Consider the following 12103-nt stretch of genomic DNA (forward strand, 5'->3'; position numbering starts at 1 on the left):
CACACCTGAATCCTTAGGAACTGCCAGGCTTTCAAGGCTCAGGTCCCTCTCTTGGGGCACACCCATTTCAGAGCTAACTGTCCTTCAACAAAGAAAAATAAACTCTGCCTGTGTCTACAGCTGGATTCTCCAGGATCATTTGTGTTACTGCGCTGGATGCCACAAGAGTGCCTGGCTCTGCCACTCCCAGTTTGAGAATTTAAACCTTACCTTCTTTCTAATAGCTGAGGGAAAAAGACGGTATTATCAGTTCCTTATGAACAGTGCTCCCCCTTCTCTTGTGACTGACTGACCCATGTTCAACCACTTTGGCCGGTGGAAGCCAGGGCTTGACTCTTCCACATCGAGAATCCCCACTTTGGCAGCAGCCTGAGCCATGACAGTAGGCTGGTGGCCCCCCTTGCCTAATGGGAGAAACCTAAGGGAAAAAAGCCAGGTTCCCTCATGCCATCAAAGCAACTTACACTCTTCTGGTGCCACGTGGAAGTCCAAGAGACTGGGTTCAACTTCCACTCCCTTCCTTCAAAGCATTTTGCACTAGCTTTAGGGGACATGAGGAGCCAGTATTCCCTTGTGGCTCTGGCTCCTTCTCATTCTCATACAGGCTGCCCTGCCATCAGAGGCAGGCCACTCTTTGTCACTCTGAATCTGGCTGAACGGGATCGGTTGTGGGAAGACCAGGAGGCAGGGCCTTTGAGTGGTACCAGTCCAGGGAGGCTCTGTCATTCGGTCATTCAGCGTGAACATGGGTTCCATCTCTGGAGGGCTAACTGTCACATCGTCCCCCTCCTGGATGTGCCAGGGTCACTTGCAACACAAAAAGATAATGGACGAAATGCTGAAAATTGTCAAACATTCGATCCAGTCACAGACTTGGGCCTAAATCCATCATTTTGTTTGCTCGCCATGCCATTCCAGTTTGGGCCTAGCCATATGAAAATCAGTCTTGACCCTGAGCCCTATGGGAACAGTCAAGCCCGAACTGCCAGCCCTGGTCCCCCCTGGACCTGAAAACAATCCTCATCAGCCAGGCTAGCTTGAATCCAGTGGCGTCACTCGCCCTAGTCCCTCAAGTGCCGATCGGGCTCTCCCAGATGGAGGAGCCTGCTCCAATCGCTGGTCCTTGCTCAAGCGCCCATGTACTTGGCCATTATGCTGGCCAGGGTACGCGAGGGAAGGGCAAGTCTCTGTGCCCTGGTTTCCATTTGGATGGCAGTTGAAGGTTTAAACTCAAACCAGCAGTCACTCGGGCTGCTCTGCCATTAATGATCCTTCTGTATGTTCACTTACGGAAAACTTGTTATGACTTTTACTTCCTTTAGATAGTCAAGGTTGATCGTCTTCTCAGTACCATGTTAGGGGCATTGACAACCCTGGTAGAGCTCATCCAACAACCTCACTTAACTGTACATTTGGTAGTAGCGATGGGCGGTATGTATAAAGGGCAGTGACCCGCACTTGCTGGTAATTCCTCGCTCATGGAAAATAATTGCAATTCCCAATCCCTATCATGAACAGGTAGATACAAGATGCTGTTTTGAGCATGTGGTGCAAATGGAGCCCCAGAGATCAATGGACATCACAGACTTTTTATTGCTCGATCTCATGTGGCTGAATGTCACTTGTCCCTTTAAGAAGTTGATCGCTGAACAAAGGGGGTCACTTAACTAGGTATCATAGAAGAGTGTTGTTCATTATCGGCATTAATGAAATCCCTTCACCAAATAAGAATGTCCATCCAACACCACTCACAGAATTGAGAAAGAAGTATCAATCAGTCAACCCTTTCGGTGTCCTCGCCAGGTTTGCTGTGTCAAATCAAATTAAGCTGCAGGTTCCACACCTGATTTTGCCCTTCTGTCAATTCCTTTAAGTTTCAGCTTTGCAACCATACTCCCCCTGGACCCAAAGACTTTGGTTTCCCAAAATCTGCTTGGCGGTTCATGGGAATAACGCCACTAGATTTCTAGCCATCTTAATTTATGGTCGGACCTACTACAGTATCTGATCATTTTAGAACCTCTGAGTTTTGTTCTTGATTAATGAAAACATTCTTGGCAAATGCTAACACCTTGCTTCATCTTTTGCCAGTCCAAGAATTTCATCTCCAGCAGCACAATACAAATGCCCTTGTTCAGCCCTCTTAATTGATTTGAAATTTGGAAAACCATCAAAATAGAACTGGAGTCCTATTTCATTAATCCTAACTGAAGTATTCAAGAACTGTCCTGCTTTGAATACTCTAATGATTTCAAAGTAAATGAACCCACTTAGCATTAAGGTGGTAGCCAAGCGGCAAGGGCTGGGACAGGCATTAATTCGTCTCGCAACAGACTGCTAGCTCGATCCCAAGCTCCAACTACTAACTTTTTAACTGCAGCAACTTTATTATACCCTATTGGAGCTGGAATTATTGTGACTACACCAAACTTTGCCCTCCAATGGATACTCATTAATGGATTTCAAGTATTCTCATTCCAATTACAGACCCTCAAAAGAGTCCTATTGTTTTTGTTGCCTCTACCTCCCCAGGTTGGGAGTGCATAATTGGTGTACCTGCTTCCTTCCTTGGCTGTGTTAGCCATTTCTCAGGCTCCCTTCCGAATCAAACTTGATTCCCCTTTAACCATGGTCAAAATGGTAGGCACAGAAAGTACCATGGAAAGTTTATAGGGCAGACTGTATCCTCTCTATCACAGAAAGGTGTGATTGGCTCGAGGTTGTCCAGAGTCACCATACCAGCGGGGCAAGCCCAGATTGGTCTTTGTGTGAGAAATGAATGCTTCTCTGGAGGTCAGGGCTTGTTGGCAGCTATTAGCTCTAGAATTACCACAGTTATTCAAGTAACAGATAGCATAATCAAAAGAACCATAACTAATTTCATGAGCCATTTGAAGTTTCGCTGTACCAAACATATGTACTTACACGTTCATGGCATAATCTTTGAAACAGCATGTTGCCTGCAGGACCAACCAGGTAGCAGCACCTGTTGGACAGGAGGATCCACATGCCTGACGCCGACATTAGGGAAAGGCAGGCTGTGGTGCAGCCTGAGCAAGTGTAGTGCTTCCGGCATGGGTGGTGGGACACCACACAGAACAGGCACTCCTAGCTGTTGTGGAACATGTGATGGGTGGAAAAGGGCAATGACATGGCATGGGGGGATTTTGCCACCAGGCAACATCAGGTACCAGAGCTACCCGGTCCCATTTCCCTCCAGTGGTCCGATACTGGTAGGGAGTGAAGCTTCCAGGCTGCTTAGCCTTCACTCTGCAGGGCATGGAGGGCCTCTGTGAAAGTCAAGCCCTTGAGTCAGACAGACCCAGGCGGGGTGGAAGCTCTCTGCTTGACACCACAGCTGAGGTTGGGTACACAGTCCATCCCTAAATGGACCAAGTGTGCCCTGTCAATCAGAGTATGTTGCGGGCAGGCCTCCCCTCAAGCAGGCCGCCCTGCATGACAATGTCAGGTTTACACCCCTGTCTGTTGTCTAGGAAAGCAGGCTTGGAGGAAAGGTCTATCAGACAGGGCTGGAAGGCAGATGTGGACCCAGGCCCCTGGGGCAGGATGGCCTGGGTACTTGTAGCACCCAGGGACAACAACCGGATGGCGAGGGGTCCCTAGTACTTTGAGCCTATTAACCCAGGAAAAGTTTACCTGCTCCAGATTACACAGTATGCCAGAGAATGGAGGCCAGGGCCTTCCACCCGCAGGCCAGCAGGAGCTCTGACCCAGGTCCTGGTCAGGGCTTCTTAACCAGCACAAGTAGGAGAGACATCCACAAGGTATGCATGAACCCTTCCAGAGCACTTTATGACCTGGAGCACTGGAGAATGAGCCCAGAATTTCCACACCAGGGACTGCCAGGGCTCTGACCTAGGGCTCAGTCGGAGCTTCTTAACCAAAATAAGAAGGGGAGGCATTTCCAGCCCTGTCCGAGGCACTTTGAGACACATCAGGCTAGAGAAAGAAGCCCAGGGCTGGGGGCATCCAACTACTGGCCAGCCAGAGATCTGATCCAGGACCCAATCACAGTTCATTAACCCATGCAGGCAAAAGAGGCTTTCTGGTGCCTGCAGGAGCCCGTCAGGGCACTTTGAGACACATCATTCTGGAGAACCGAGCCCAGGTCCAGGGGCTTCCACCATTTGATCCGGGACCCAGTTGGAGCTTTTTAAACCGGATATGTAGAAGAGGCCCTGGAGGACCCTGTTCCATCTCCATGTGACACAGTGGGCCAGAAAAAGGAGCCCGGGACCGGGAAGCTCCCACCCTGGTGCCAGCCTGAGCTCTGACGGAGTACCTGGTCAGAGCTTCTTAACCTGGGCAGACAGGGGAGACCTCCCTGGGCCTGCAGGCCCTTGTCCTGGGCACTTTGTAATATATGGGGCCTAGATAATTGAGCCGAGGATGTGGCCTTTCACCCCAGGGGGCTCTGGTCAGAGCTTCTCCAACGCGCCAAGCAGGACCCCATCCTGGACACTTTGTAACACAGGGTTTCAGAGAATGGAGCCCGGGATGTAGGCTTCTAGCCCTGGGACAGCTGAGGCTCTGTTATGGGCCATAGTCAGAGCTTGTTCGCCTGGCTAAGTAGGGGAGCTCTCCCAGGCTTGTTGGATGCCTTCCCGGGCACTTTGCAACACAGCTGACTGGCGCATGGACACCAGGTCTGGGGGTCCTACCCGTAGGCCTGCAAGAGCACTATTCATTCATGTAATCTATGCACACAGAGTGACAGAGGGGGAAATTCAAGAGAATGAATCTAGCCTCCTAGAGCCCTGATTGGCTTGATGCTTCAAATGAACCCGTCCTGGTCAGGGCTTCTTAACCAGCACAAGTAGGAGAGACATCCACAGGATTGCATGAACCCTTCCAGAGCACTTTATGACCTGGAGCACTGGAGAATGAGCCCAGAATTTCCACACCAGGGACTGCCAGGGTTCTGACCTAGGGCTCAGTCGGAGCTTCTTAACCAAAATAAGAAGGGGAGGCATTTCCAGCCCTGTCCGAGGCACTTTGAGACACATCAGGCTAGAGAAAGGAGCCCAGGGCTGGGGGCATCCAACTACTGGCCAGCCAGAGATCTGATCCAGGACCCAATCACAGTTCATTAACCCATGCAGGCAAAAGAGGCTTTCTGGTGCCTGCAGGAGCCCGTCAGGGCACTTTGAGACACATCATTCTGGAGAACCGAGCCCAGGTCCAGGGGCTTCCACCATTTGATCCGGGACCCAGTTGGAGCTTTTTAACCCGGATATGTAGAAGAGGCCCTGGAGGACCCTGTTCCATCTCCATGTGACACAGTGGGCCAGAAAAATGAGCCCGGGACCGAGAAGCTCCCACCCTGGTGCCAGCCTGAGCTCTGACGGAGTACCTGGTCAGAGCTTCTTAACCTGGGCAGACAGGGGAGACCTCCCTGGGCCTGCAGGCCCTTGTCCTGGGCACTTTGTAATATATGGGGCCTAGATAATTGAGCCGAGGATGTGGCCTTTCACCCCAGGGGGCTCTGGTCAGAGCTTCTCCAACGCGCCAAGCAGGACCCCATCCTGGACACTTTGTAACACAGGGTTTCAGAGAATGGACCCCGGGATGTAGGCTTCTAGCCCTGGGACAGCTGAGGCTCTGTTATGGGCCATAGTCAGAGCTTGTTCGCCTGGCTAAGTAGGGGAGCTCTCCCAGGCTTGTTGGATGCCTTCCCGGGCACTTTGCAACACAGCTGACTGGCGCATGGACACCAGGTCTGGGGGTCCTACCCTTAGGCCTGCAAGAGCACTATTCATTCATGTAATCTATGCACACAGAGTGACAGAGGGGGAAATTCAAGAGAATGAATCTAGCCTCCTAGAGCCCTGATTGGCTTGATGCTTCAAATGAACCCGCACTGGGACTCAGGTGAAGCAAATCATTTGTTTTGTTCATTTATTTTAAAGTACAAAAAGTCATCAGTGACATTGGCATGACACATTTTGCAACACCCATGTATTCGTAGTAAATGACCTCTAATTATAATTTTACACAGCTCTTGTAACAGGCTAAAAGTTGGTACACAATGATATATGCCAGTTTCTTTAAGTGTAACCAGAACAAAGGGCACGTTGTGTGTCACTTAGTGCCACCTGCGCTACACTAATTGCTATATAACAAATGTACCACTTAAATGAAATCTGAACAGTTTAAAAGCTGAATATCTGTAATAGGATACAAATTACTATGCACAGACATGTACTCTAAGTACCCTTTGATTGTTAAAGAACACATTCCTTTCATCGTATGAGCTGCTGCAATGGAGCATGATCACAAACTATCCATAACACACGAGAGTATTTCATCAGACACTGATTTACAGAGGAGACAGCTGTTTAATAAGATGCCAGTGTGAAAATGAATGAACAATCTGTGCAGCCAAGTAAAAATCAAAATAAAACTTTAGATACTTGTTTAATGAACTTAATATGTGAAACAATAAAAACATAATTAGTTAAATGTATTTTTTTTAAACCCATAAGTCAAGAACTGATAGGTTCTTTGCCAATAATTGTAATACTAGCATTACGAATACATACAGATCATAAGATTAACACTGCATATCTCACAGGTGATTAACAGGAAAAGAGCATAAATGCAATGATGGAGACTATCAACCAGTTTGAAAAATATCAGGGCGTTCCTCCCAGTGGGGGGTGGGGGGGGGGGAGTTGGGGGGGGGAAAGGGGGGATGTAATAAAAAAAACAAAAAGGCCTTCATCACTGCCGCCTCACTCCTCCATGTCAGGACTCTGCCGAACAGGAACCAGGAAGAGCCCAGGCACCCCTGATCACTCACAACGCAGCAATGCATCATTGTGATTTGTGAGCACCCAGCCTCTCCTGACCAATCACAATGCAGCATTGCGATTGGTCTGAGTGCTGTAGTTCGGCGCTCAGATGGGTCCTGGGAGCCTGGGCCTGTTCTCCACCCATGTTGTAATGCAGCCTGCATGGAGAACATGCAAAGTGTGCATGACTGTTTAGGCTGGCCCCAGAGGGCCGGCCAAACAGTCATTTCGCACTTGGAGTGGGCAAACCACCCTTCCCTGCCCTGCTCTGAGAGCTGAGCAGCCCTGCCCACCCGAAAAGCAACACAGAAACAGAAAATGATAATAACTTTGAGTGGTTATCATTTTATATTTCCTTTATTTACACTGCTTAAAAGCAGTGGGGCAACTTTCCTCCACCTTAGCGAAGGAGCCGCCACTGGTTCTTCCACAATTTCGAGTTTTTTATTTCAATTTTACACCAAGGACAGAGGAACTGCCTGTTGAACACATTAATGTACAATGATCTGGTTGTCAAACGAAAAGCATGACTTACTAACATAACCAGCATTGGACACACTTAAACATCTCAAAATTGATCACCGAATAGGTAACCTATTTTCAATTTCTTCTCAGTTTATTTCAGAAGACTTAGTTAAGCCAAGATAATGCATGGACTTAATAACAATTTCATAGAAAAACTGATGAACTACCATGCGTATTAATTTAAGGCAGACTGGAGTAAATGCATGGAATGGCTTCCTTGAGAGCACAAAGCTAACCCCAATAACCAAAAATCACTGGATTAAATACTAACATTATATTAGGGAAAAACATGCTACTCGCTGCAAAACACTTTAGAGCCTCATCAGGGGTAAAATCCACATAAATGCAGTTATATTTACATTCTGGAGGATGCTATATTGTCTGTTTTCCTGCCTGAAAAGATTGATGCCAATTTTACATTTATTATTGATGTGAGAAGTTCCATGGAGCTGCAAACTCAGTGACTGCTATTGTCACAACTGATCCTTGGGCTGAGATGAATTACCATTTCTGCTCATGGTGGGATATTTACCACCAGTAACGAATGTTAAACAAATAAGCTAACATACACCTTGACCTGATCCTGTGGACTTTGTGATAGCATGTGTGCCGTTACAAATCACACCCATGAGTGGCATGGCAAGGGATTGTCATAATTGGTAATACATTCCATTGGCAAGAAATCATCTAAATCTGACCCAAACCTATGCATTAATATTGATCTTACTGAAAGCTTCAATAAAATAGTTCATTGAGTGAAACTGGTGTTTGTTTGTAAGATATTTTATTTTATATATTTATTTATCCACTTATAGAGTGCATGGTTACACCGCCGGTGTGTCCCCGCGCTAGTAGCCAAAAATGAACGAACAGTAGGGGTCGCAGGTCAGGTAGAATTCAATACTACACCAAGGTCTTGGCATAATATGCTGACTAGGTGGAAAGAAAAAGCCATGTCTTCAATTTCCTGCGGAAAGTCATTTCGCCGGGCTCTGTTCTTATTTCAGCTGGCAGCGTATTCCAATGTTTAGCTGCCAGGAAACTATAGGATCGGCCCCCCATTTTAGCCTTCTTAATTCTTGGAATCCTTACTAGTGGTTTACCTTTGGATCGCAAGTCTCTATTGGGTGTGTATGTCGCTATCATAGTTTGAAGGTAACGTGGACCTTTGTTTGCCATAATACAGTGGCAATGGCACATTGCCTTGAACAGTATACTCTTTTTGACTAGAAGCCAGTGCAATCTTGCTAGTGCTTTTGATATAAAATTTATTTTAGGGAGATTCAGCACTAGGCGGGCTGCTGCGTTTTGAATCAATTGCAGCTTCCTTATTCTTTTTTTAGCTGTGCCTAGATATAGGACATTACCGTAGTCAATCTGAGTCGTGACCACGGCATGTACTATGATTTTCCTGGCATTGACTGGGAGTAGGTCCAGGACCTTCCTCAGGACCTTAAGTGTTCCAAAGCATTTACTGGTGATTTTCCAAATTTGGCTCTCAAAAGTCAGGTTGGAGTCAAGCCAGACTCCCAGATTTTTGAATTTGGTTTTTGAAGTAGGGGATTGTTCCAGTGTCTCAGGCCACCATGCTGACGACCAGATAGAAGGGGCTTTACATACTATCATCACCTCCGTTTTACTGCCGTTAAGTTTCAGGCAATGATTAGCCATCCAAGCTGTTACCTCTTCCATACATTAGGAAAATTGGTGGGCAGTGAGTCCTGGGTTTCGGGACAGTGTGATAATAAGCTGCATATCGTCAGTACAGGACACGATGGACACCTTGTGACCTTCTACTATAGTAGCAAGTGGTCCCATATATAGGTTAAACAGTGTAGGGCTTAGAATAGAGCCCTTGGGAACACCCTGTAGCAAGGAAAAGCTCGTGGACGTATGAGCATCTTGTGTGACCTGAAATCCTCGTTATGACAGAAAAGACCTCATCCATTGAAGGGACATACTCTTTACACCGCACGTCTCTAATATTTTAAGGAGGAGGCCATGGGAGATGGTGTCAAAAGCTGCACTGAGGTCTAACAGGATCAGGGCAGCTGTGTGGCCCTCATTAGCATGTTCTCTTAGGATTTCCGTAGCCAGGAGGAGAGCTGTCTCCATGGAATGTGCGGCTCGGAAACCTGATTGTGAGGGATGCATTAGGCTATTTCTGTCAAAGTGACTGGTCAGTTGTATATTTACTGCTTTTTCTGCTATTTTTGCAAAAAAAGGTAACAGTGAGATAGGGCGCAGGTTCTCTAGGACTGAGAAGTTAATATACGTTTTTTTCCTTAGGGAGCGGACCATGACTTGTTTCCATTCATAGGGAACTTCCCCAGATTGAAAAGAGCGAGTAATCAGATCAGATATGGATGGCATAATGCAATTATCTCCCTGCATCAAAAATTATGGTCGAGCTGGGTCTCTCGGGGAAATAGATTTAATTCCATTGGCTAGCTTCCTCAATTCATCTAGTTCTGGCCTTCTAAATTCCTCTATGGTTTCACCCTTGAATGTTGTGACCAAATTGCATTAGTTGTTTCTGCCCTGTTGTGCCTCCATCGGGAAGGTATCATAACTCTTAGCTACTTTCGCTGTGAAGAATTCCGCAATTTTATTGCGGAACTCTTCTGTGGCAATAGAAGGTTTGGTTTGTTTTTCAGCTGCCTGTAGGGATTTTAAAATGTCGAACATTTTCTTGGAAGAGTTTTTAGCATCTTCTATCTTTCCAGTATAGACAGCACTGCGTACTTCTTTTATTAGAGTATGGTATGGTTTGAGTTCAATTTTATACTCCTCCTTAATTTTACGGCAGTAATTATTCCGCCATCTACGTTCTAGTTGCTTGCACTTTTGTTTAGCCTTCCTCAATGTCTCATTAAACCAAGGTGCAAAAGCCTTAGCCCTCTTAGTATTGGTAGTGGACCATGGTGCTACCTCATTTAATGCTTCTGTTATTCATGCTCCCACTTGATCGTTTACTACATTTATATCTGTGTTCATAAAAGGTAAATTTTTTTGCAATGCCTGCGTGAAGGTATCTGCATTAAAATTTACCCATTTCCTGCGGGTAACTGTCTTTTTGGGCTTTTCGATCATGGGACTTTAAGGAGGAATGAAGAAAGGGATTATGTGATGGTCCGACCATGGGATTGGCATGGGTACATCAACTTCGAGATCCATTATATTAGAGAAAATAGGGTCTATGATGTAGCCAGCTTGATGTGTTTGCGTGTAAACTTTTTGCGCTAAGTTAAACATCATGAGATCTTTGCAGACGGTTTGTGCATCAGCGTTCTCAGTTTTGGCTAGATGTATATTAAGGTCTCCTAAAATAAGGAATTTGTTGTGACGTATTGCTGTGTGTATCACTCTTCCCCCAGACTCCCTATAAACGGTGTTGTTGGGCCAGGTGGGCGATAGATCAGAAAACCATCTATGGTATCATTGTTAGTTATTGAGAGAGTGAAAGAGAGCGCCTCGCATTGCTCAATGTTGGCTTCATTAATACAGCATTTCATTGGAAATTTGTAGATTATTGCTATTCCTCCGCCTCTTTGCCCTTCTCGAACCAGTCTCTCTATCCCATAACCTTCAGGGAGAGCGTCAAGTATGTCAGGGGTAGAACTGTCATCGAGCCATGTTTCAGTGAGCAACTTGGCATCTGCCCTTTTTTCCCTCAACACTTCTGCAATTTCAAATGTATGTTTAACTAGGGACCGGCAGTTCAGCAGGATTAGAGACAGCCTATCCCTCTGCTGTATGTTGTTATTAAGCATTTTCAAATTCCTATAACACTTCTTGCATGACAACGTACCTTTCTCAACATCTATAGTATGTTTAGAGGCCTTCAGCATTAGCGATGTCAAATCTATCAATCCTTCACCCCTGGGCCCAATCGGGCACGGACAGGTGCAGCGGGCTTGCCTTTGGTGCACCGGTAGCGCGCCCCGCTGGGCGTCCGCTGCAGCATGTGAGATTTATAGGGCTCGGGAGCAACTAGAGCACAGAGAATACTGCCGGAAGTGGGTGGAGGTGAGGAAAGATGACTAGGTCCTGCCATCTGCTCAATCGGCACGGATGCCGTGGCAGACTGGAGCGGGAACAGAGCGAGGAGAAAGAGGTGAGAAAAGTATATGTAGTGGACACAGACAAAGGCATTGCCAGTTTGGGCTTGTTAGTTGACAGAGCACCTTGTGCCAGAACACATGTTCCACTGAAGCTTACAAGGTAAGATCAAATCATATGCCTCCCTCAGCACCCATACTGCCAATCCCCACAACCACATCCAGATCTAGATCACTCAGGCAATCACCTAGCATATGCACTACATATAAATCCAACCTCGTACACATCCCACTAACTACCACACACTCTCAAACTACAGAACTCACATTCCAACTCATGATCATTAACACTCTCTAGTACTCCATGCACCAGACATCAACGTCCCATCACCTATCACAAGCATGACACCCTCTTTATCACATGATTAACCCCAACATCCTCACATAACTGAGGCATTCTTCTTCCCACAATCTACAGCATCCATCATGTGGGAAGGGAGGGTACATTGCTGTATCCATAAGTTCTACTGGTCCTGCAACCTACGCAAGCAAGTAACACTCAACACCACGGTGATGTTGACATGCCATTTCCCACTCTGTGCACCTCCTTCCATCTCATCTACATGCCTACAGAACTACAGACTTGTTCCACAGATTATGTTATTGACGTTTGTCAATAACATAATCTGTGGAACAAGTCTA

General features: G+C 46.6%; 1 protein-coding gene and 1 pseudogene across 2 annotated transcripts in view; one reads left to right on the forward strand and one right to left on the reverse strand.

The window, feature by feature from the left end:
- Positions 1 to 12103, forward strand: part of MOXD1 (monooxygenase DBH like 1) — a 761450-nt gene that overhangs the window by 273867 nt on the left and 475480 nt on the right. The window lies entirely within an intron of this gene.
- On the reverse strand, positions 1264 to 2979 carry LOC146820780 (18S ribosomal RNA; annotated as a pseudogene).

Source organism: Triturus cristatus, chromosome 6, assembly GCF_964204655.1.
Source record: "Triturus cristatus chromosome 6, aTriCri1.1, whole genome shotgun sequence".
Classification (NCBI taxonomy): Eukaryota; Metazoa; Chordata; class Amphibia; order Caudata; family Salamandridae; genus Triturus; species Triturus cristatus.